Raw genomic sequence first — 23,037 nt, 5'->3', positions numbered from 1 at the left:
TTACATTTTCTTTTTCTGTACTTCATTACATTATATTGAGATTCATAATTCTATTATTTATTTTCCGTATGTATGTATGTATGTATTATTGTATGGAAGGAAAGTTAGAAATGATTTTCTCAAACCTGTTTTTCTCTCTTGTATACTTAAGAAAGATAAGGTCAAGCTAGAAGGTCAGGAGGCCATAAGGTAGTTTGATTTCTGTTTGTTATTTACGATGAGAACCTTGGAGACAATGTCAAACGGTATGACCTACGTGCCTGTTCCTTAAAACCATGTGTAGATCTATGAACTCTGTTCTATAATGAAATATGTTCTGCTTAGTTAGCCTTTAAGATAACATAGTAATGATTTTCTAGCATGTATGTATGTATGTATGTATGTCCAATTGCTTTGACAATGAATTGAATTGAGAGGGAGAGAGAGAGAGAGAGAGAGAGAGAGACAGACAGACTGACAAACACAAACAGACACACACACACACACACACACACACACACACACACACACACACAGACACACACAGCCAGCCAGCCAGCCAGCTCAGCGATGACATCACAAGCCTCTAACAGCTGACTGCTATGACATCACAGAGCATGAACATTCCGTTGCTTGCCGTCTGTCAACCACTCAGTCACTGCCAGCCAGACTGGCTGGCTGGCTGGATGGGGGGGCTGCTTGCTGCTGCTGTGTACCTTAGCAAGCTTATTTGCTTGACCGGCCTTCCTACTCCTCTGCCCACATGCCCACCTATGCCCGATCTGCTGTTCACCTGGATCACAGCTCCGCCCCAACAAGGCAGATCCTCCCAAAAATGGTACAAACTGATCCACGTTCCCCTCCACAGAAAGCTTTAGCCCAAAATAAGGGACACATTCTGCCCAATATGTCAGCGCCAACCACAGCCTGAGGGACACAGTGACACACGAGCACCGGCTGTAAATATAATGTAAATACTCGTTTGTAATGCATGTCATTGTATTTCAAAAAAGGAATCTGGAAATGGTATACCTATTTTCTTTATTTGTATGTATTAAAGATCACATTTTATTACATTTTCTTTTTCTGTACTTCATTACATCTTATTGTGATTCATAATTCTATTATTTATTTTCCGTGTATATGTATGTATGTATGTATTGTGACAAACCAAGGGGCAGGGTCATACATGGCAGATATGTCAGGCCAGGTCTGCTGCAAGGTGTGTACTCTAGGGTAGAATACCGACCCTAGGCAACTACACTCCCCAGAAACCCTCAGGCAGCCATTCTAGCACCTAATGTGGTCACTTGGTGTTACTTCCTCAATTATTCACCAGGTATATAAGGCGGGCCTGAGAGAGAGAGAAGTGAGAGACAATAGGGTGAGTTATCTGGAAAACAGAGGTAGCTCATAAGGAGAAAGCCAAGACTTATTTATTCCAGACTTTGTTTAAAATAGAATGATTATGTAAGATTAGTTACAACTCCAGTGTGAGTTAGGTTTTGTTTTCAGATTTGTTTTGTTTGAAGTAAACATACAGGCACAGCCCTGTATTTGCAACCTCCTCCCTGGGTCATGACTGGTTTTTACTCCTAAGAAGATCACAGAGAAGACCCGCACATGTGTACAGCCAAGGCGTTTTGTCACATTTGGTGTAGAATGCGGGCAGCACCTCATGAAACCCAGACTGGCTGAGTGAATTTTTTTATCCAAAAAAAAAAAACTACAGGCTGTAATAGCCCAACAGGAAGCGACCAGGGTGCAGCAGGTGGCTCACCAGGATGCTATGCGGATGCATCAGGAAGCACTGCAGGTCCAGCATGATACAAATAAAATGTTTAGAGAAGAGCAGGAAAAGGTGACTAAAGAGCTGAAAGAGAGTGTTGAAGCACTTGCAACCAGGATTGGGCCACAGGGGGCTGCAACCCATTCCACTCCCCGCACCAATCACTTTCTGCAGAAAATGACAAAACAGGACGATGTTGAGGCCTTCCTTATGACCTTTGAGAGGACAGCGGAGAGAGGGATGGCCAAAAGATTCCTGGGCAGGGCTTGTGGCACCTTATCTGGCAGGGGATGCACAGAAAGCGTACTTTGATCTGGAGCTGAAGGACGCCCAGGACTATGATAAATTGAAAGCGGAGATAATGACCCGATTGGGCGTGACCACCGCAGTGAGGGCACATCGGTTTCAGCAGTGGGCCTACCAACCAGGACAACCAATCTGAACGCAGATGTTTGATCTGATCCATCTGGCCAGGAAATGGCTACAGCCAGAGGTCCATTCATCAGCCGAGGTGGTGGAGGCCATAGTCCTTGACAACTACCAACGCTGTTTGCCCAAGGACGTTCGACGCTGGGTTGGCCAGAATGAGGTGCTGTCCGCTGACACCTTGGTGGCCATTGTAGAGCGGTTCTATACAGCCGGAGCAGCAGAGCATGTACCGGAGGTTAAAAACTCGTTCCCCAGGCCATGACGAACCAGTGGACCGGGTAAGATGGTTCCAAAGTACTCTGGGAAACATGACGCGCTGGGTTGGAAGAAAAGAGCAAGACTGGGGGGGGCAAAGGTGGGGCCTAAAGCCGAGACTAAGGGTTATAGGGGGTCACCATCACAACCAATTGTCTGCTACAATTGTGACAAAGTAGGACATATTGCGGCCCACTGCCCAGGTAGAGAGGAACCAATGCAATGTAATGTGTGTGATATGGGGAAAGAGAAACCGGTATTTTATGCCTGCCCTGTTGGGACGGATGTTTTCATAGGCGGAGTACCTAATCCAAAACACATGTGTACAGTGATAGTCGATGAGAAAGAAGTGGCTGCTCTACTCGACTCTGGCAGTATGGTTACACTGGTCACAGAAAAATTAGTAGCGACCAACAAGCTGGATAGACATCAGGAGCTCAGTATCACATGCACACATGGTGACACACGCCCCTATCCCACAGCCCTTGTAAACATACAGACAGAGGCCGGGAAACTAGATTACGAAGTCGGTGTGGTACCCAACATGCCATATGATGTGATACTGGGACGATATTTTCCTAATTTTGGAAAACTAGATAGAAAACATAGTAAATTGGAAATGCACACTGAAAACTGTAAGCCAGAAGTTGCCTCGATCCCACAACTAGAGCTAAAAGTAGACCTGGTTCCAGTTGAGTCGACAGTGAAGGTTTTGGTTGGGGAAAATTAAACTGAAAACATAGGGGTGGAATGTAGTGACGTAGATGACCCTATGGAGGGTGAGGAACCCAGCACTAGCAGGGTGGGTGAGAATCCATTCATAGAGACCCCTGAAGCTGACAATGTAGAAGTGTCAGTGTTAGAGGGACTCCCCACTGATTTTGGCAGCGCACAGGTGCGAGATCTCACTCTACACTATGCTAAAGAAAATGTGAAGGTAGTAAATGGGACCCCTATGACTACTGCAGACCCGCCAACAGCTTATCCTTATTTTATGGTAAAAAATGACCTATTGTACCGTGTAAATAAGATAGGGGTGGACATTGTGGAGCAATTGCTAGTTCCCACCCCATTCAGACGAACAGTTCTCAATCTGGCACATGGGCATATCCTGGGGGGACATCTGGGGATGGACAAAACCAAGGATAGACTCCTGAGGAGGTTTTACTGGCCAGGCGTACATGCAGACGTGACAGAACATTGTAGCTCATGTCCTGAATGTCAACTACATGCTCCTAAACCAGCCTTCAGAAGCCCACTGGTCCCTTTGCCCATCATAGAGACCCGCTTTGCTAGGATAGCTATGGATGTGGTGGGACCTCTCCCGAAATCAGCCAGAGGGCATCAGTATATACTGGTTATTTTGGATTATGCCACCAGGTACCCAGAAGCCATTCCACTGCGGACCATGGCTTCAAAAGGTATTGCAAAAGAGCTAATGTTGATGTGTAGTAGGGTGGGGATACCGAGGGAGATATTAACAGATCAGGGCACACCCTTTATGTCTAAGGTTATGACCGATCTGTGTAAATTGTTGCAGGTTAAGCAGTTGAGAACATCAGTCTACCACCCACAAACAGATGGGTTGGTTGAGAGATTTAATAGGACCCTGAAGTCCATGCTAAGAAAGGTAATCGATAAGGATGGGAAAAATTGGGAATTCATGCTGCCCTACTTGATGTCTGCCATTAGGGAAGTCCCACAGGCTTCCCTGGGCTTTTCGCCTTTTGAACTGTTATATGGGAGGCACCCCAGGGGGATATTAGACATAGCCCGTGAAACGTGGGAACACGATTCCACTCCTTTCCGGAGTGTAGTCGAGCACATCAATGCTATGCAAGAGAGAATAGCCACAGTCACTCCCATTGTGAGAGAGCACCTAAGGCAGGCACAGGAACACCAACAATTCGCCTATAATCGTCAGGCTACACTGAGGGTGTTCCAGCCTGGTGATAGGGTGTTGGTGTTGGTTCCCACTGTAGAATGTAAATTTCTGGCTACGTGGATGGGACCTTATGAGATTATAGAGCGAATACGGGAAGTGAACTATAAGGTTCAGCAACCCGGCCGCCGACCCCCAGAACAAATATATCATGTCAACTTAATAAAAGCCTGGAAGGACAGGGAAGTGTTGATGTTGACTTACCCCCCTCAGCCACTAGGGACACCGAAGGTGAATATTGCAGCTGCCTTGTCACCTGACCAGTTGAAGGAGGTGAACGACTTGATAATACGTAATAGGGAAGTTTTCTCAGGCATACCGGGGCGTACCCATTTAGTCTCTCACAACATTGTGTCTCTCCCAGGAAAGAAGGTAAATATGAGGCCTTACAGGGTACCAGAAGCTCGCAGGAACACTATTAGAAATGAGGTTAAGGAAATGCTGGAGGCAGGGGTTATTGAAGAATCCCACAGTGAGTGGTCCAGCCCTATAGTCATGGTTTCCAAACCTGATGGCTCCTGGAGATTCTGTAATGATTTTAGAAAAGTTAATGAAATTTCAAAGTTTGATGCATACCCAATGCCCCGAGTAGATGAATTGTTAGAGAATATTGGGAATGCTCGCTATATTTCAACTATTGACTTAGCCAAGGGCTACTGGCAGATTCCCTTGACCCCGGGTGCCAAAGAAAAAACAGCCTTTGCAACCCCAGATGGTTGGTTTCACTACACAGTGATGCCCTTTGGCCTGCATGGTGCTCCTGCCACCTTTCAAAGGTTGATGGACCACATACTTAGACCACACAGGACGTATGCGGCAGCATATTTAGATGATGTGGTCATTCACAGTCCAGATTGGGAATCACATTTGTCTCAGCTCCAAGCGGTATTGGATTCAATACATGCAGCAGGCCTGATGGCTAATCCAACCAAATGCAATTTGGGGTTGGAAGAGGCCAAATACTTGGGCTATACAGTAGGGAGGGGTATGGTGAAACCCCAAATATCCAAGGTTGAAGCCATAAACTCTTGGCCTAGGCCTGTCAATAAAAAGCAGGTTAGGGCATTTTTAGGGTTAACTGGGTATTACCGGAGGTTTATTCCCAACTATGCTACCTTAGCGGCCCCTCTGACTGATATGACTAAGGCTACAGAACCCAATATGGTTAGATGGGGTGATACAGCAAACCGGGCTTTCCGGAGCCTACAGGAGGCGCTCTGCCGCAACCCCGTTTTAATGGTACCTGACTTTCAGAAAGAATTTATAGTCCAGACGGACGCCTCTGAGGTGGGGATCGGAGTGGTTTTGTCCCAAAGAATGGGTGATCACGAACACCCGGTGTTGTTCCTTAGCAGAAAGTTGGAATCCAATGAAATAAATTATTTGGTAGTTGAAGAAGAATGTTTGGCAGTGAAGTGGGCTTTGGACAGTCTTCGATACTATTTGTTGGGCAGGCACTTCACCCTGATCACTGACCATGCCCCCCTCACTTGGATGCATCGTTCGAAAGACAGGAATGCCCGTGTGATGAGGTGGTTTTTGAGTCTCCAACATTTTCATTTCACCCTGCAGCACAGGCCAGGGAAGGCCATGGGGAATGTTGATGGGCTGTCCCGGGTGCATGCTTTTTTGCGGCTGTCGCTCGACCTATGGGGTCGCAGCTGGGGGGGAGGATGTGGGACAAACCAAGGGGCAGGGTCATACATGGCAGACATGTCAGGCCAGGTCTGCTGCAAGGTCTGCACTCTAGGGAAGAAAACCGACCCTAGACAACTACACTCCCCAGAAACCCTCAGGCAGCCTAATGTGGTCACTTGGTGCTACTTCCTCAATTATTCACCAAGTATATAAGGCGGAAAGATAGAGTCAAGCTAGAAGGTCAGGCCAGAAGCTAGTTTGATTTCTGTTTGTTATTTACGATGAGAACCTTGGAAACAATGTCAAACGGTATGACCTACGTGCCTGTTCCCTAAAACCATGTGTAGACCTATGGACTCTGTTCTATAATGATATATGTTCTGCTTAGTTAGCCTTTAAGATAACATAGTAATGACTTTCTAGCATGTATGCATGTATGTATGTATATATATATATATATATATATATATATATATATATATATATATATATGTATGTATGAATGTATGTATGTCCAATTGCTTTGACAATACAAATGAATTGAATTGAGAGGGAGAGAGAGAGAGAGAGAGAGAGAGAGAGAGAGAGAGAGACAGACAGACTGAAAAACAGACAAACAGACACACACACACACACACAGACATACACACACACACACAGAGCCAGCCAGCCAGCCAGCTCAGCGATGACATCACGAGCCTCTCTCAGCTGACTGCTATGACATCACAGAGCACGTACATTCCGTTGCTTGCCGTCTGACAACCACTCAGTCACCGCCAGCCAGACTGGCTGGCTGGCTGGATGTGGGGGATGCTTGCTGCTGCTGCGTACCTTAGCAAGCTTATTTGCTTGACCGGCCTTCCAACTCCTCTGCCCACATGCCCACCTATGCCCGATCTGCTGTTCACCTGGTCACAGCTCCGCCCCAACAAGGCAGATTCTCTCAAAAATGGTACAAACTGATCCACGTTCCCCTCCACGGAAAGCTTTAGCCCAAAATAAGGGACAAATTCTGTAACAACATAATGGATGCCCACCCAACCTGTGACAAAACTGAGAAAAAAGAAAAACGCCAGTCCTCCTGGGGGAGGGACACACAGCCACCCTGGCTGCCCAATATGTCAGCGCCTACCACAGCCTGAGGGACACAGTGACACACGAGCACCGGCTGTAAATATAATGTAAATACTTGTTTGTTATGCATGTCATTGTATTTCAAAAAAGGAATCTGGAAATAGTAAACCTATTTTCTTTATTTGTATGTATTAAAGATCACATTTTTTTACATTTTCATTTTCTGTACTTCATTACATCTTATTGTGATTCATAATTCTATTATTTATTTTCCGTGTAGATGTATGTATGTATGTATGTATGTATGTATGTATGTATGTATATGTATGTATGTCCAATTGCTTTGACAATACAAATGAATTGAATTGAGAGGGAGAGAGAGAGAGAGAGAGAGAGAGAGAGAGAGAGAGAGAGAGGAATATGAGCTCCTAAAAAACATTTGTTTTTATACATAAGCGGATTTAATTTGTCATTTACAAATGAATATATAGCACTATAAACATACACAGAAGACATGGAATAGAAATTCAGAAGAAAAAGTATTCAAAAAATAATAATTTTAAGAGAAACACAAAAAGAAGAAAGCAGAGAGACAGTTCAGGAAGAAAAGTCAGAAAAGAAAAGCTGAAGACAAGAATTGGAGGTAAGACCTTTCACCTATAGAGACAAATAATTAAACAAAAAAATATGTATTAATAAAATAAATAAGCATTCTCAGTAGTTGACTCAGCCAATGAAAATGCAGAGCTCCAATTTGAATAGAGTGACAGTAGGAGAGAGCCCAACTGCCACTGAGACTGATACAAATCTATCGAACAGCAGTCTGACTGCAGAGCTGCCTTTTGAAATCCGATACCCTGAAGACATTCGCTCTGCACAGGCTAAGAAGGACTACAAACAAGCTGTGATGAGAGCATCTCCTGAGACCCTCATCCTAGACTACACCGGTAAAGGAGAAAACAGGGTCAAGAACAATCTACTGTTCTACACCGCCTTTCACAAAACCCTGTGCCAGACATACCCCAATAACAACAAGAGGGGCATTAGCAGAGGCAGGCAGATCTCAGTGCTGGTAGAGAAAGACACAGACAGTGTGATGCTCACTTTTAATGTATACCACAACGGGACCATCATGGTGCAGGACAGCGAGAGCAGCCTGGACCAATTATCTCTCGGCTTCCACACCTCAAAGCAGCAGACTGAGGTAGAGAAACACGGCCGGCCACCCTGCAGTCTGCCCCCAGCCACACGGAGCCAGACAGTGCCCCATCTCCCACAGACTGCCCCCCTGTCTCCCCAAAACTCTCCAGCAACATTAAAACACTAAAGGAATGCCTATCAGTGCTGGAGCTGAAGTTTGCGGAGTTCAGGGACTAAAGATGCACCACAAGGCTGAGATCCATAAGCTGAGAGCAGCAGTAAGAGACCAGGAGGAGCAGAGCCAAACCCTGAGGACGGAGCTGCACAGAGCGAGGGAGGAGCTGACCAGGACACCCCAGCACAGCCAGCTGAGGAGCCTGCAGAGCCAGCTGGAGAAGCTAAGAGAGGAGCACAGAGACTGCACTGCACTGACCCCACAACACCTACAACCCCTGACGCACCCACTGACGCACCCACTGATCCACCCACACTCCCCACCACTCCTGACACCCCCACTATCACCAGACCTGCCACTAATACACAAACCCCTGAAACGCCACTCCCCTAAAACACACCCGCTGCCCCCACCACTCCCGACGCAAAACCCGGAGTGGCAGGTCAACACAGAGGTGGTCATTCTGAGCGACTCCAATGGGAAGTTCCTGGATGAGAGGCGCCTCTTCCCTGGGCGAAAAGTGAAAAAGCTTTGGTGCCCGACAGCACAGAGAGCCCTGGAGCTGCTCTCCAAGAGGAGGCTGTGCCAGGTCAAACACATCCTCATCCACACCGGCACTAACGACCTGAGTGCCCGCAGGGGCGATGTGGCCTCAGCCCTGAGACAGGTGGCAAAGAAAGCCACAGAGGAATTCCAAACTGCCAAAATCACCATCTCCACACTGCTGCCCCGCACAGACGTGCCCCTGCACATCATCCAGGCCATCAACGCAGAAGTATCCCGAAGATGTGCCCTCCTCCCCAACGTCCACCTGGCACACCACTGAGACATCCAGCCACATCACCTGTATGACCACGTCCACCTCAACAAGACGGGTGTGAGGAAGGTCCGTTTTTAGTGTTTCTCTGAACACATCCAAGCTTACCTAGGCGCTACATATTATTTTCAATTACCCGTAATTCTGATCTGTATTTTGGCTTGTTAATAGAAGTTATTGAAGTTGGACTCCTAATTCAAAATAACCAATATGTATCTCAACGTAATTTACTGACAGACATCACTCTTTATCACTTTCACTTTTGAAGGAACTGCTTTGTATTCTGTGTATTGTTTTATTGTAGTGCTGCTTCCTTTCTTGGCCAGGTTTTACTTGCAAAAGTGATTTTATTCTCAATGTAAGCTCAAAGTCAAATAGTTTAAATAAGAAAACAATGTATTGAAATGAGAACATCATGAACCTGTGTAATTGTGCTGAAGGACAAGCACTGAAAGCAGAGAGAATTTTGTGTTTGGCATTGAATAGCCTTAAAGAAAACTATGCCGTTTTTGGAAACTTTCATATTTAAGTTGAATGTAGGCAAAAACATTCCAGTCACTCTGAAGAGAGAATACAGTTTACTGTTCGAATAAGTAGCCCCTGAATTGAAGATAAAAATCAAAAGTGCTGTTCGTAATTAGTTTACACTTTTACATCAGATGTCTTGTTTTTGCGTTCCAAATTGAGGAGTTGTGGCATATAATGTAAATGAAGTTACTTCACTAGTAGTGCGATTTCTACGTTGTGTATGTGTGTTTGTATATATGAACTCATACATTTTTTAAAGATTGTATTTGGAAAACAAATTCAGGTATAGCACGTGTCCCCCTTTTGAATGGGTTCTATATATAACATTTTAAAACGAATGGTTCTGTGTAGAACGCTATGTTTGGGGGTTCTTCATGTAACCCCTTTGAAGGGGTTCTACATAGAACCATAAAGGGATCCACCAGAGCGATTACTCGAGGAACCCTTTATGGTTCTGTGCAGAACAATTTCTTCTAAGAGTGTGGAGTGTCGCCACACAATTTCTCTCAGAGGGCTTTTGACCAATGGCAATCCAATCCTGAATGACGTCACCACTATCCTGTTGTACTTTATGGGAGAGATGTATTAAGTAGTTTATAATGAGAAGAATAACAATAATCACCTGTTTTTCATAGGTTTTGTATCCATGGTCTCCTTCATATTAGGAAAGGAAGTTGATCCATAGCCTACTCAGAGACAACTGAGAGTTGGTCTCTGAGCAGCAGCACAAAGGGGTCGAGTCTCTCAATGTCCGTGTGTTGGAGATATTCCACCATATTGGTCCCAGCCTTTAAAACAATGTTAAAGAAGATGTTAAAGATATTGTAGAAATATATTGCAGAAGAGCAGAACTACAATCACACTTTTTCAATGCTATTGCTGTTTTCTACCTCCCTGGTGAGGTACCAATGCGGGAAGTTTGAGAGAGTATTTCTAAAATGTGTATGATCCAATACACACAGTTATTTAAAAAGCTGACGTCTTGTACATGCTCACCAGAACCAAGCCTAATTAAATAACACATTTAATATTAAATAAGTACATGTGCAGTAGCCACTTGGACAATTACAGATCCCCAGGTCAAAACACAACAGAAAGACATGGAAGATCGTATTTTCAAATCACATCTGTGGCCCCCATAACTGTAATTTGGTATTAGTGGGTCAAAGGATTTATTTGGTTCAAGTGATAATAAGATCATATTTTGAAATGAAACACTACAGGATGTCATATTTAAAATGACTGTGAGTACCTTTCTTTAGTGACGGTTCTGAGGGGGGCAGGGATTAGTTGAGTGTGCTAATTGGAGCTGTGAAGTGTGCAGAGAAAATACAAATGTTTTCTTTTAATATGAAAACAAAGAACTTTTTTTTAACACCGACCTGGGATTGTGTTTCTTTCCAAGTTTCCTTATTGTTTCTGAGAAGAGACTGTTCACTTGCAAAGTGAACTGGACCCGTGTGACTCGCAGGTAAGGAGAGCCCGTGTTGAACTAAGATGGCTACAGTGAGTTTTCCTGGACAAAGCTCGGGCAAAGGATAGCGCAGAGTGCACCTGCACCTGAGATTGTGTTGAGAAGCTTTGTGATAAGAGCAGGTAAAGAGGGAAAAGAAACACAAGTATTTTCTTTGTTTGAAGAACACATTTTGTTTTAACTGAAACGGGACTACAACTTTTGAAAGGGAAATAGTTGCTAGTGCACTGTATTTTTATTGAGTTTATTAGAAGAAAAAAGCTTATATTTTGGACAGAACGAACTCGTTTGGCATGCAACTAGCAGCAAACGATGTGAAGCAAACAAAACAGTTAGCAAGTTAGCAAGTTAGCAAGTTACAGTCTGTCCTAGGTCCGGGGGTGCTTATGGTTGTTTATGGGTTCCCTTACCTTAGCCAGTGTCATGTACGGGTGTCCGTACCTTACTGGAGTGTTTGTTTTTATTATAATATATATACATAAAATAATATATAATAATGTAATATTTCAGATAAATCGTCACAGTGAGTGACACCAGCATTATTGGTTTTTTGAGAAATAAAAAAACAGAATGTAGAGAAGAAAATGTTGGAAGGAAGTTGGGAGAAAGACTGGTCTCCGAAGGAGCACCGGGACTGGTGGAAGCAACAACAACCAGATAAGACAGAGAAAGGAATTGTGATATTGTGTCAGGTTGGTGAGAATCAAGAAAAGAAAATAACAGAAATGGAAGATCATCATAAACAGTAATGTGAATTGAGAGAAGAAGTTGTGAAAAATACGATAGAATTAATAGAACTACAAGGCAAATTAGAAGGGCAAGAAAAGTGGTCAGAAAAGGTGAAGGTGTAGGTGCGCGATGTGCTGCCGTGTTAGCAGCGCGTCGCGACACAGATCACTCCGAGGACGACAGGCCCGATTGGGATGATTTAGATCGCAAAGCATGGGAATATGAAAAAGGAGGTTTTGCTAGCGCTCCTCCCCCATATAATCCGGAATATAAATCAATCACTGATTTTGGTTATAATAATACATTGTATCCAGATCTGACCGCTCTGAAAACGGTCCCAGCTGCACCCATGCAAGTCAAAACTAGACAGAGTAAAGAGGAAGGTCAATCAATAGTCTATACGACTAAAACCCATGTCCCCTTCTCCCCAGGAGAAAAAGAAATGATATGGGTGTCCCTCCCAAAATTAAAACCAAACCAGGGTAACACAACTTTTTGGGATATTCTAGATGAAAAGATGGTTATTCACCTCCTTCACCCGCACGATGTACACATCATCGTGAAGGCTAAATGTCCGCCCAACATTTGGATACAGTTACTACGAGAATATCAGACCGGGGAGTGGGCTAATGTAGCCTCTACAGATGAGGAGGAAATAACAGAACTTTTTCACAATGGATCAAGAAAACTGAGATAGTGAAATAATGAAATAATCGAGTGGGATTATTTGACATTTTATTCTAAATAATCATAAGCTTAAATAATAAGTTATAAGGGCTGTTTGAGACACTGCAGGGTCAATAAAACATGCCACAGATCGGATATCTGAATTATCTTTAGATATCAATGTGTATGTGCTTTGTGTGTTTATGAATATGTATAGTTTGAAGGTGATATAAGGTAAATGTCTATGTTTTGGCAATCATTTTAGAATTATATTTAAAAATGTAACAACAGATTTATCATATTCATGAGGATCTTTGGCTCTATACAGAGTGCCTCAAGCATCAGAAATCAGAAAGAAAGACTATTATAAGAAAAGTAATCCAAAATATACATTGAATAAACAGATGGATAATAATAGTAATACATAAATAGTCATGGTGTCTCCACAAGAAGAACCAGAATTTGTTTGTTAAACATCATGTTATGGACAAGCTCTGTCAAAAGTCAAATTCAAGGAAACGAAAGGCTAGAAGAGAGCCTGGTGCAGCCTGTGAAAGCAGGAGAATGTAAACAGTCTGGTGACATGTTACAGTCTTTCAGAAAATGTTTGGTTATTGGTGCCTAGCATATAATACCTGAAATGAAAGTCAAAGTAGACCATGGTTTTAAGATGAGTGATGTAGGAAAAGGGTAAGATACCGCAGAAGTATAAGATTACAACTATAGAATAAGTAAGCTCAAGTAATATAAAATGCTTTACAGGAGAAAAGTAAGAATGGAAAGGAAGAGTAAAAGAGAAGGTGTCCTAGGATTATGGGAATCATTATTGAGATCAATGGCCTATTGGCTAATATTTTGTTAGGTACATATATGACTTCAATAAACGAATAATGGAGTGACATCTGTATAAATATAAATAAAACATATTGATAAAAAAACCTGAATACATTTCTTGTAAGAAATTAAGAATAGGAGAAAGAATAGCTGTTAGAATGCAGAGCAATGTTAACCAAAGTTGAAGAGGGTTTGAGTAAGTTGACGAGGGTCTGAGTAAGTTGATAAGGCTTGGGAAGCAGGAAAAGGTGAGTTTGATGTGTGTGAGACAAATGTGCTGCCACTTTTAGCACAGAGAGCTTCTGATGGTGATTGAATGAAACGTGGGAAAATAAATAAACTTGATGTAGGATAAATGAATAAATAATTGAATGAGATATGAGCCGCAGAGACCTCCCACATTGGAAAGTGGACTACAGCAGATAATCCTCTCCTCTCCCAGGGCAGGGTGATTAAGTGGGGACGCGTGTGAAGAGTGCAGGTGGACCCAGGTGAGTTGTGAAAGAAAGAAGAAACAAAAATAATAAGGCACGCGTGCAAACAATCAAAATAATACTAAGTGAATAACAAATTAAACAATAAAGTGAAAGATAATCAACACACAAAATAATGGCAATATAGAACCAAACAAAATACACAAGCCATATTGCATAAAGTGAAGTGAAATATAAATATAATAAGTAATGGTGATTAAGGAGCTAATTAACACCGTCCGTGACATTTACATTGGTTGGGTGTGTGGATACCAGTAATAATTTTTGTTTTATTGAAATACAAAATAATTCTATTTTTCCGAAGTGCTGAACTTTAATACAGTCTAGAAAGATTAATATTTTTTGTCTTGGGCTATATTATTATTACCATAGTTTTTCTATTGTATAAGTATCTTGGAGTAGAGGCATAGGTGGGCATGTGGGCAGAGGAGTAGGAAGGCCGGTCAAGCAAATAAGCTTGCTAAGGTACGCAGCAGCAGCAAGCAGCCCCCACATCCAGCCAGCCAGCCAGTCTGGCTGGCAGTGACTGAGTGGTTGACAGACGGCAAGCAACGGAATGTACGTGCTCTGTGATGTCATAGCAGTCAGCTGAGAGAGGCTCGTGATGTCATCGCTGAGCTGGCTGGCTGGCTGGCTGGCTGGCGGGCTGGCTGGCTCTGTGTGTGTGTGTGTTTGTGTGTGTGTCTGTTTTTCTGTTTGTCAGTCTGTCTGTCTGTCTCTCTCTCTCTCTCTCTCCCTCTCAATTCATTTGTATTGTCAAAAGCAATTGGACATACATACATTCATACATATATATATATATATATATATATATATATATATATATATATACATGCATACATACATGCTAGAAAGTCATTACTATGTTATCTTAAAGGCTAACTAAGCAGAACATATATCATTATCGAACAGAGTTCATAGGTCTATACATGGTATTAGTGAACAGGCACGTAGGTCATTCTGTTTGACATTGTCTCCAAGGTTCTCATTGTAAATAACAAAGAGAAATCAAACTACCTTATGGCCTCCTGACCTTCTAGCTTGACCTTATCTTTCTTAAGTATACAAGAGAGAAAAACAGTTGTGAGAAAAGAATTTCTAACTTTCCTTCCACACATACATACATACATACATACATACATACATACATACATACATATAAACCAGAGGCATGCAAAAAAATATAAAGAGGAAGAAAATGTTGTATAGCACATACAAAAGGGATGGTGATGAAACAAAATACATAGAATATGTTGAGCTGCAAAGAGATCTTAAGAAAGGGATCAGGAAAGCAAAGAGGGAAATAGAAAGAAACATAGCTCTTGGAGCTACAACCAATGCAATGAGCTTTTTTCAAAATTACAACAGCAAGCGGTCAATTAAGGAGGAGGTGAAACAGATAAAGGGCAAAAATGGAGGTATCTTGGAAAATGAACAAGATGTGGCAAATATTCTAAATGAGTATTTCACAGAGGTTTTTACAAAAGAAAAAACAGATGACATGCCACAGGTTGACAATCAATCCAGTCAAACCCTAAGAGAGATCAGGATAAATGAGGAGGAGGTACTAAAGGGACTAGCAGAATTAAAATCAAACAAATCACCTGGGCCAGATGGGATATTTCCAACAGTACTTAAAGAAATGAGGGAAATTATGTATAGGCCGTTAACTCGATTATTTCAAATGACACTTAGAACAGGGGATGTTCCCACTGACTGGAAGACAGCAAATTTCATACCAATCCACAAGAAAGGGGACAAAACTGAGCCAGGAAATTACAGACCAATCAGTCTCACCTGCATCACCTGTAAAATGTTGGAAAAAATGATTAGACAGAAAATAGAGGAGCATCTCAATGAAAACCATATTCTTGGAGATAGTCAACATGGGTTTAGACGAGGCAGATCATGTCTTACTAACTTAATACATTTTTTTGAACATGCAACTGCAGCTGTAGATCACGTGAAAGCATATGATATGATATACTTAGATTTCCAAAAAGCTTTTGATAAGGTTCCACACCAAAGACTGATCCTCAAATTGGAAGCTGTAGGCATTCAGGGTCATGTAAGTAGATGGATTATGAACTGGTTGATGTATAGGAAACAGATTAGAGGAGTCACTTCTAACTGGAGTGAGGCTGTTAGTGGAGTTCCACAGGGATCAGTACTAGGGCCTTTGCTTTTTCTAATCTATATTAATGATCTGGACTCTGGGATACTTAGCAACCTTGTCAAATTTGCAGATGATACTAAAATAGGTGGCTTAGCAGATACAATCTTGGCAGCACATGCTATTCAGAGGAACTTAGATAAATTCAGTTGTGGGCTGACACCTGGCAAATGAAATTCAATGTGGACAAGTGCAAGGTAATACATGCAGTAAAACAAAAATGTCCACTATAATTACACTATGGGAGGTACAGATCTAGATGAAGTAATGCATGAGAAAGACCTAGGAATCTATGTGGATTCACTTTCTCCATCCAAACAATGTGGGGAAGCAATACAAAAGGCATACAGAATGCTAGGGTATATCGTCAAAAGTGTAGAATTTAAGTAATGTTAAGACTGTACAATGCGCTAGACCTCATCTGGAATACTGTGTACAGTTCTGGGCACCACACTTCAAGAAGGATATTGCTGCTTTAGAGACAGTTCAGAGGAGAGCAACCAGACTTATTCCAGGTCTGAAGGGAAAGTCCTACTCGGAGAGACTGAGGGAACTGAACCTTTTCACCCTGGAACAGAGGAGATTACGTGGGGACTTGATCCAAGTCTTCAAAATCATGAAAGGTTCCTCAAACCAGAGGAGCTTTTCCAGATCAGCAGGGACACACGCACCAGGGGACAACAAATGGAAATTGGGCTTCAAGGCATTCAAGATGGAAAGTGGTAGAAGCTGAAAGTTTGGGAACATTTAAAAATAGACTGGATAGGATCCATGGATCACTTAGATATTAATGGACACCAAACGAGCATGATGGGTCGAATGGCCTCCTCTCGTTTGTAAACTTTCTTATGTTCTTATGTTCTTATGAATGTTCCCTAAGCATGTTTCAAATGTTCCCTAATTTATGTTACAAATGTGCCTTAGCACCTCTCTCTCTCTCTCTCTCTCTCTCTCTCTCTGTCTCAATTCAGTGCATTTGTATTGTCAAAGCAATTGGACATGCATACATACATACATACATACATACATATATATGGAAAATAAACAATATGTGTACATCTCTGCATTAATGGTGCCCTAACAGATGTGCAAGTTACATGACAGACAGACAGACAGACACTCACACACACTTTCACACACACACACACACACACACTTTCACAGACAGACAGACAGACAGACACAAACACACACACACACACACACACTTGTATACCTGACACGTATAGAAGACTGGATAGGGAGATATAAATAGCAATGGGGAGACTCTTGTACTTGGTGTGGCTCTATCCATATAGTGGGGCCAGCAGCCACTTAGCAGGTGTAGCAATAGAAGCTCAGCCTGGGGAGACTGGATTTAGCATTTCCTCTCCATTTTGATAAGTATCCTTAATCATTTCTGCAAAATACTTCTATGATACCTATGTATGTTTTTTACTTGTACTATATTATACTATCAAGTATCAGTGTACACATACAATGTGACCTGTTACATTAATACAGAGGCCACGGAAGGCCAGATCAGTAATAGCCACTGTCCCCTGATATTACACTTTTTTACAATCACTTTGGCACTCATTTCAGAACCTTGATGTCATTTTTCAAAACTCTAGACACTAAACTCACACCCGATGATCAAAATGCACATTTTTCAATTGCTTGGATACAATACACATCAACCTCAGATCATTTGTTCATTGAACTAAAATGATACAACTTAACGTCAAAGTATTACCATTTCAAAATGCAATTCACACATTACATCTGAGATCACTGTCTATTCATTTCATTACAAAGATCTAACTATCAATTGATACAGCTGCTCAAAATGATAAGTGACTGTTGCATTACTCTTAATTCATAGTTTTATGGAAACTGACGAACAGTATTCCATGTTTCGATCATGAAAGTTTCAGGATAATGAGATCCATTGACACCAATAACCGAGGAGCATGAACCAGTTGAACTACATTATCTATGGATGTAATATTTCATCATCATTCATCATCATGTAGCACTTTTCCACACCATGTTTTCAGTGTGGAAGGAAAGTTAGAAATTCTTTCTCTAATACCTGTTTTTCTCTCTTGTATACTTAAGAAAGATAAGGTCAAGCTAGAAGGTCAGGCCAGAAGGTAGTTTGATTTCTGCTTGTTATTTACGATGAGAATCTTGGAGACAATGTCAAACAGTATGATTGAAGTGCCTGCTCCCTAATCCATGTGTTGATCTATGAACTCTGTCCTATAATGATATAAATTCTGCTTAGCTAACTTTTAAGATAACATAGTAATGACTTTCTGATTATAACCAGCTCTTTGATTTTTGTGTATAAAAGCTCTGACTGTTAAAATGAAGGCAGAGCGACTTTGGGATCTTCTTGAGTCACTGTTCCTCTCCACGCTGCGTGTATTAAAGGCATTGCAACTAACGCTCCAACCTGGTTGAAGATGATTGTTCTTCCACATCAGATTTGACATTACTGTATGTATGCAGGCCCTTGTAATTGCTTTTCCAATACTGCCAACTGGTTATTGATGATTGATTTCACATTGTGGTACGAGTATCGAGTGAAATGAGTGCTATCCACCCGAGCAACACAGTGATAACATGGAGCCGGCAGGTCATCCAGGTCACAATAGAGGTCAAGCAGTGGGAGGAGGAAGACGTGGTGGTCAAAGGAATGGAAGGGGACATGCACCCCTTCTGAGAGGTGGTCGTGGGCCTCGTCATAGAGGAGGGCTTAGGCCTCACCAGAGAGGCAGCCATGGGCCTCATTTGAGAGGTGTTGGGGGAACGTGGTAGAGGACAAGGCCACGGACCAGACAGCGGCAGCAACAGCAAATAGTGTCCAGTGAAATCCGAGAAATAGTCGTAGAACATGTTGTAAATCATGGCATGACCATGACTGAGGCAGCTACAATGATTCAATCAAACCTCAGAATCAACTCAGGATCAACTGTGGCCTCAATCATCAGAAATGTCCGTACTGAGAAGCGGCAAGTCTTCAGCATGCACTAAACATTAGGCTACTCTCAATTGTCAAATGACTGTATACTGCATACCAATGTGTAGCACAGAGTATAGTGTGCCTTTTGAAAGAAATGCAGACAGAGTGAAGCAGCTGATGACTGAGTATGTTCAGGTATGTTCAGTTTCAAGATGCCTCTTGTGAAAAATGGTTGTGAGAACCTGAACCTGAACACAGGGCTGATGGAAATTTAGAAGTACAGTAATCAATCCTTTGTTTTGCTTTTTACACTAAGCCAGGTGAGGAACACTGCAGTTGACATTTTACTGTAGTTTTGTTCGTTTTTGTAGCTAATTATTTTTGCATGGATTCAAAGAAACCTATGGTGTGATTTGATTGTATTGCATCAATACATTTCAGATTTTGTTCAATGATTCCACTGTGTCTGTAGTATTCTCTCTACTAGTCCTTTTACAGTGATGTATTTATGTGTAGTACCATAATGAAACATGTATCACATATTTTGTACTACAATATTTAATGATTGTACGAACAACTACACAGTGAAACTATCGGTATCTTCTGTGTTACTATGTTACTATGGTATTTCATGATAAATGAGTTATTTGAACCAACAAGTCTGCAAGTGCTAGGTTTCTTTAAAGATATGAATGCACAATGCAATGTTTTGAACATTGGACAGCCTGTGTTACAAGTGATGACCGTTTTGAGTTTTGTGTCTAGAGTTTTGAAAAATGACATCAAGGTTCTGAAATTAGTGACAAAGTGATTGTAAAAAACTGTATATTCATCCTATTTAATGTGCTCTTTTAAAATGTACTGTTCTTTTTTATGTTGCCATTTCTGTTCTACCAATGTTTCAGTTGTTAGCCAAAGATTGACAGAGTACATCTCATACACACAGGCCAGACAGCAAAGATTTCTTTTTGAAATTCAATTACAAATGCTGCATGAACTCATCAATACGATTAGAGCTCCTGAAAGCAATATAACTAACTCACTCTACAGCATCTCATTAGCAGTGAAAAGAAACCAAGAAAGTTGGGACAGTCGACTGTTTACCACTATGTAACATCACCTTTTCTTTTAATAACACTTATTAAGCACTTGGGCACTGAAGACACCACTTGGTTAAGTTTAGCAAGCGGGATTTTCCCCCATTCATCCATTATGCATTTCCTCAGCTGCGCAACTGCACAGGGCCTTCGTTGTCTTAATTTGCACTTCATAGTGCGCCACACATTCTCAATTCGGAGACAGGTCAGGACTGCAGGCAGGCCATGCTAGCACCCGCACTCTCTGCCTATGCAACCATGCGCTTGAAATCTGGGCAGAATGTGGTTTGGCGTTATCCTGCTGAAAAATGCAGGTACGTCCCTGGAAAAGACGATGTCTGGATGGCAGCATATGTTGCTCCAAAATGTGTACATCTCTTTCTGCAAAAATGGTGCCCTCACAGATGTGCGAGTTACATGACAGACACTCATACACACTGTCACACCCATACACACACAAACACACACTTTCACAGACAGACACACGCACACACACACACACACACACACACTTTCACAGACAGACAGACAGACACACACACTTTCACACACAATCACTTTCACAGACAGACACACACACACACTTTCACACAGAGACAGACACACACACACTTACATACATACATACATACATACATACATACAGTGAGGGAAAAAAGTATTTGATCCCCTGCTGATTTTGTACGTTTGCCCACTCACAAAGAAATGATCAGTCTATACTTTTAATGGTAGGTGTATTTTAGCAGTGAGAGACAGAATAACAACAAGAAAATCCAGAAAAACGCATTTCAAAAAAGTTATAAATTGATTTGCATGTTAATGAGGGAAATAAGTATTTGATCCCCTATCAATCAGCAAGATTTCTGGCTCCCAGGTGTCTTTCATACAGGTAACGAGCTGAGATTAGGAGTGCTCCTAATCTCAGCTCGTTACCTGTATAAAAGACACTTGTCCACAGAAGCAATCAATCAATCAGATTCCAAACTCTCCACCATGGCCAAAGAGCTGTCCAAGGATGTCAGGGACAAGATTGTAGACCTACACAAGACTGGAATGGGCTACAAGACCATCACCAAGCAGCTTGGTGAGAAGGTGACAACAGTTGGTGCGATTATTCGCAAATGGAAGAAACACAAAATAACTGTCAGTCTCCCTCAGTCTGGGGCTCCATGCAAGATCTCACCTCGTGGAGTTTCAATGATCATGAGAACGGTGAGGAATCAGCCCAGACCTACATGGGAGGATCTTGTTAATGATCTCAAGGTAGCTGGGACCATAGTCACCAAGAAAACAATTGGTAACACACTATGCCGTGAAGGACTGAAATCCTGCAGCGCCCGCAAGGTCCCTCTGCTCAAGAAAGCACATGTACAGACCCGTCTGAAGTTTGCCAATGAACATCTGAATGATTCAGAGGAGAACTGGGTGAAAGTGGTCTCAGATGAGACCAAAATCAAGCTCTTTGCCATCAACTCAACTCGCCGTGTTTGGAGGAGGAGGAATGACCCCAAGAACACCATTCCCACCATCAAACATGGAGGTGGAAACATTATGCTTTGGGGCTGTTTTTCTGCTAAGGGGACAGGACAACTGCACCGCATCAAAGGGACGATGGACGGGGCCATGTACCGTCAAATCATGGGTGAGAACCCTAAGCCAGGGCATTGAAAATGGGTCAAATACTTATTTCCCTCATTAACATGCAAATCAATTTTATAACTTTTTTGAAATGCATTTTTCTGGATTTTCTTGTTGTTATTCTGTCTCTCACTGCTAAAATACACCTACCATTAAAATTATAGACTGATCATTTCTTTGTCAGTGGGCAAACGTACAAAATCAGCAGGGGATCAATTACTTTTTTCCCCCACTGTACATACATATATATGGAAAAGAAACATTACAAGTATAAATCACAATAAGATGTAATAAAGTACAGATAAACAAAGTGTAATAAAATGTGATCTGTTTGAAAATGCAGGGACGTCACTGGAAAAGATGATGTCTGGATGGCAGCATATGTTGCTCCAAAATGTGTACATCTCTTCTGCAAAAATGGTGCCCTCACAGATGTGCGAGTTACATGACAGACAGACAGACAGACACTCACACACACTGTCACACCCACACACACACTTTCACAGAGAGACATATACACACACACACACACACACACACTATCACACAGAGACAGGCACACACACGTACAGACACACACACTAACTTTCACACAGAGACAGACAGACACACACACACACACACACACACACACATACATACATACATATGGAAAAGAAACAATACTTTTATAAATCACAATAAGATGTAATAAAGTACAGAAAAACTAAATGTAAGAAAATGTGATCTTTAATACACACAAATATGTATGGCTGGTCGGATGCGTCTTGGACTCGGGTTCCTCTTCATTACGTATAACGCTTTTGCCTTTTGCTAAAGCTTTCCGTGGAGGGGATCGTGGGTGAGTTTGTACCATTCTTGGGGGGCTCTGCCTTGTTGGGGCGGAGCTGTGATCCAGGTGAACAGCAGATCGGGCATAGGTGGGCATGTGGGCAGAGGAGTAGGAAGGCCGGTCAAGCAAATAAGCTTGCTAAGGTACGCAGCAGCAGCAAGCAGCCCCCCCATCCAGCCAGCCAGCCAGTCTGGCTGGCAGTGACTGAGTGGTTGACAGACGGCAAGCAACGGAATGTACGTGCTCTGTGATGTCATAGCAGTCAGCTGAGAGAGGCTCGTGATGTCATCGCTGAGCTGGCTGGCTGGCTGGCTCTGTGTGTGTGTGTGTCTGTGTCTGTCTGTTTTTCTGTTTGTCAGTCTGTCTGTCTGTCTCTCTCTCTCT

The 23,037-nt window shown here is 42.3% G+C and overlaps 1 non-coding gene across 1 annotated transcript; it reads left to right on the top strand.

Moving 5' to 3' along the window:
• The first annotated feature begins 22,590 nt into the window (after nt 1–22,590).
• On the top strand, nt 22,591–22,705 carry LOC136762257 (U5 spliceosomal RNA). Its single transcript, XR_010820463.1, has one exon. It is a non-coding gene; the product is annotated as a U5 spliceosomal RNA (small nuclear RNA).
• The last annotated feature ends 332 nt before the right edge of the window (nt 22,706–23,037 follow it).

Source organism: Amia ocellicauda, chromosome 10 (genome assembly GCF_036373705.1).
Source record: "Amia ocellicauda isolate fAmiCal2 chromosome 10, fAmiCal2.hap1, whole genome shotgun sequence".
Lineage (NCBI taxonomy): Eukaryota > Metazoa > Chordata > Actinopteri > Amiiformes > Amiidae > Amia > Amia ocellicauda.
Note: the sequence above shows the minus strand (reverse complement) of the source record. Positions and strands in the feature narration are given on the sequence as shown.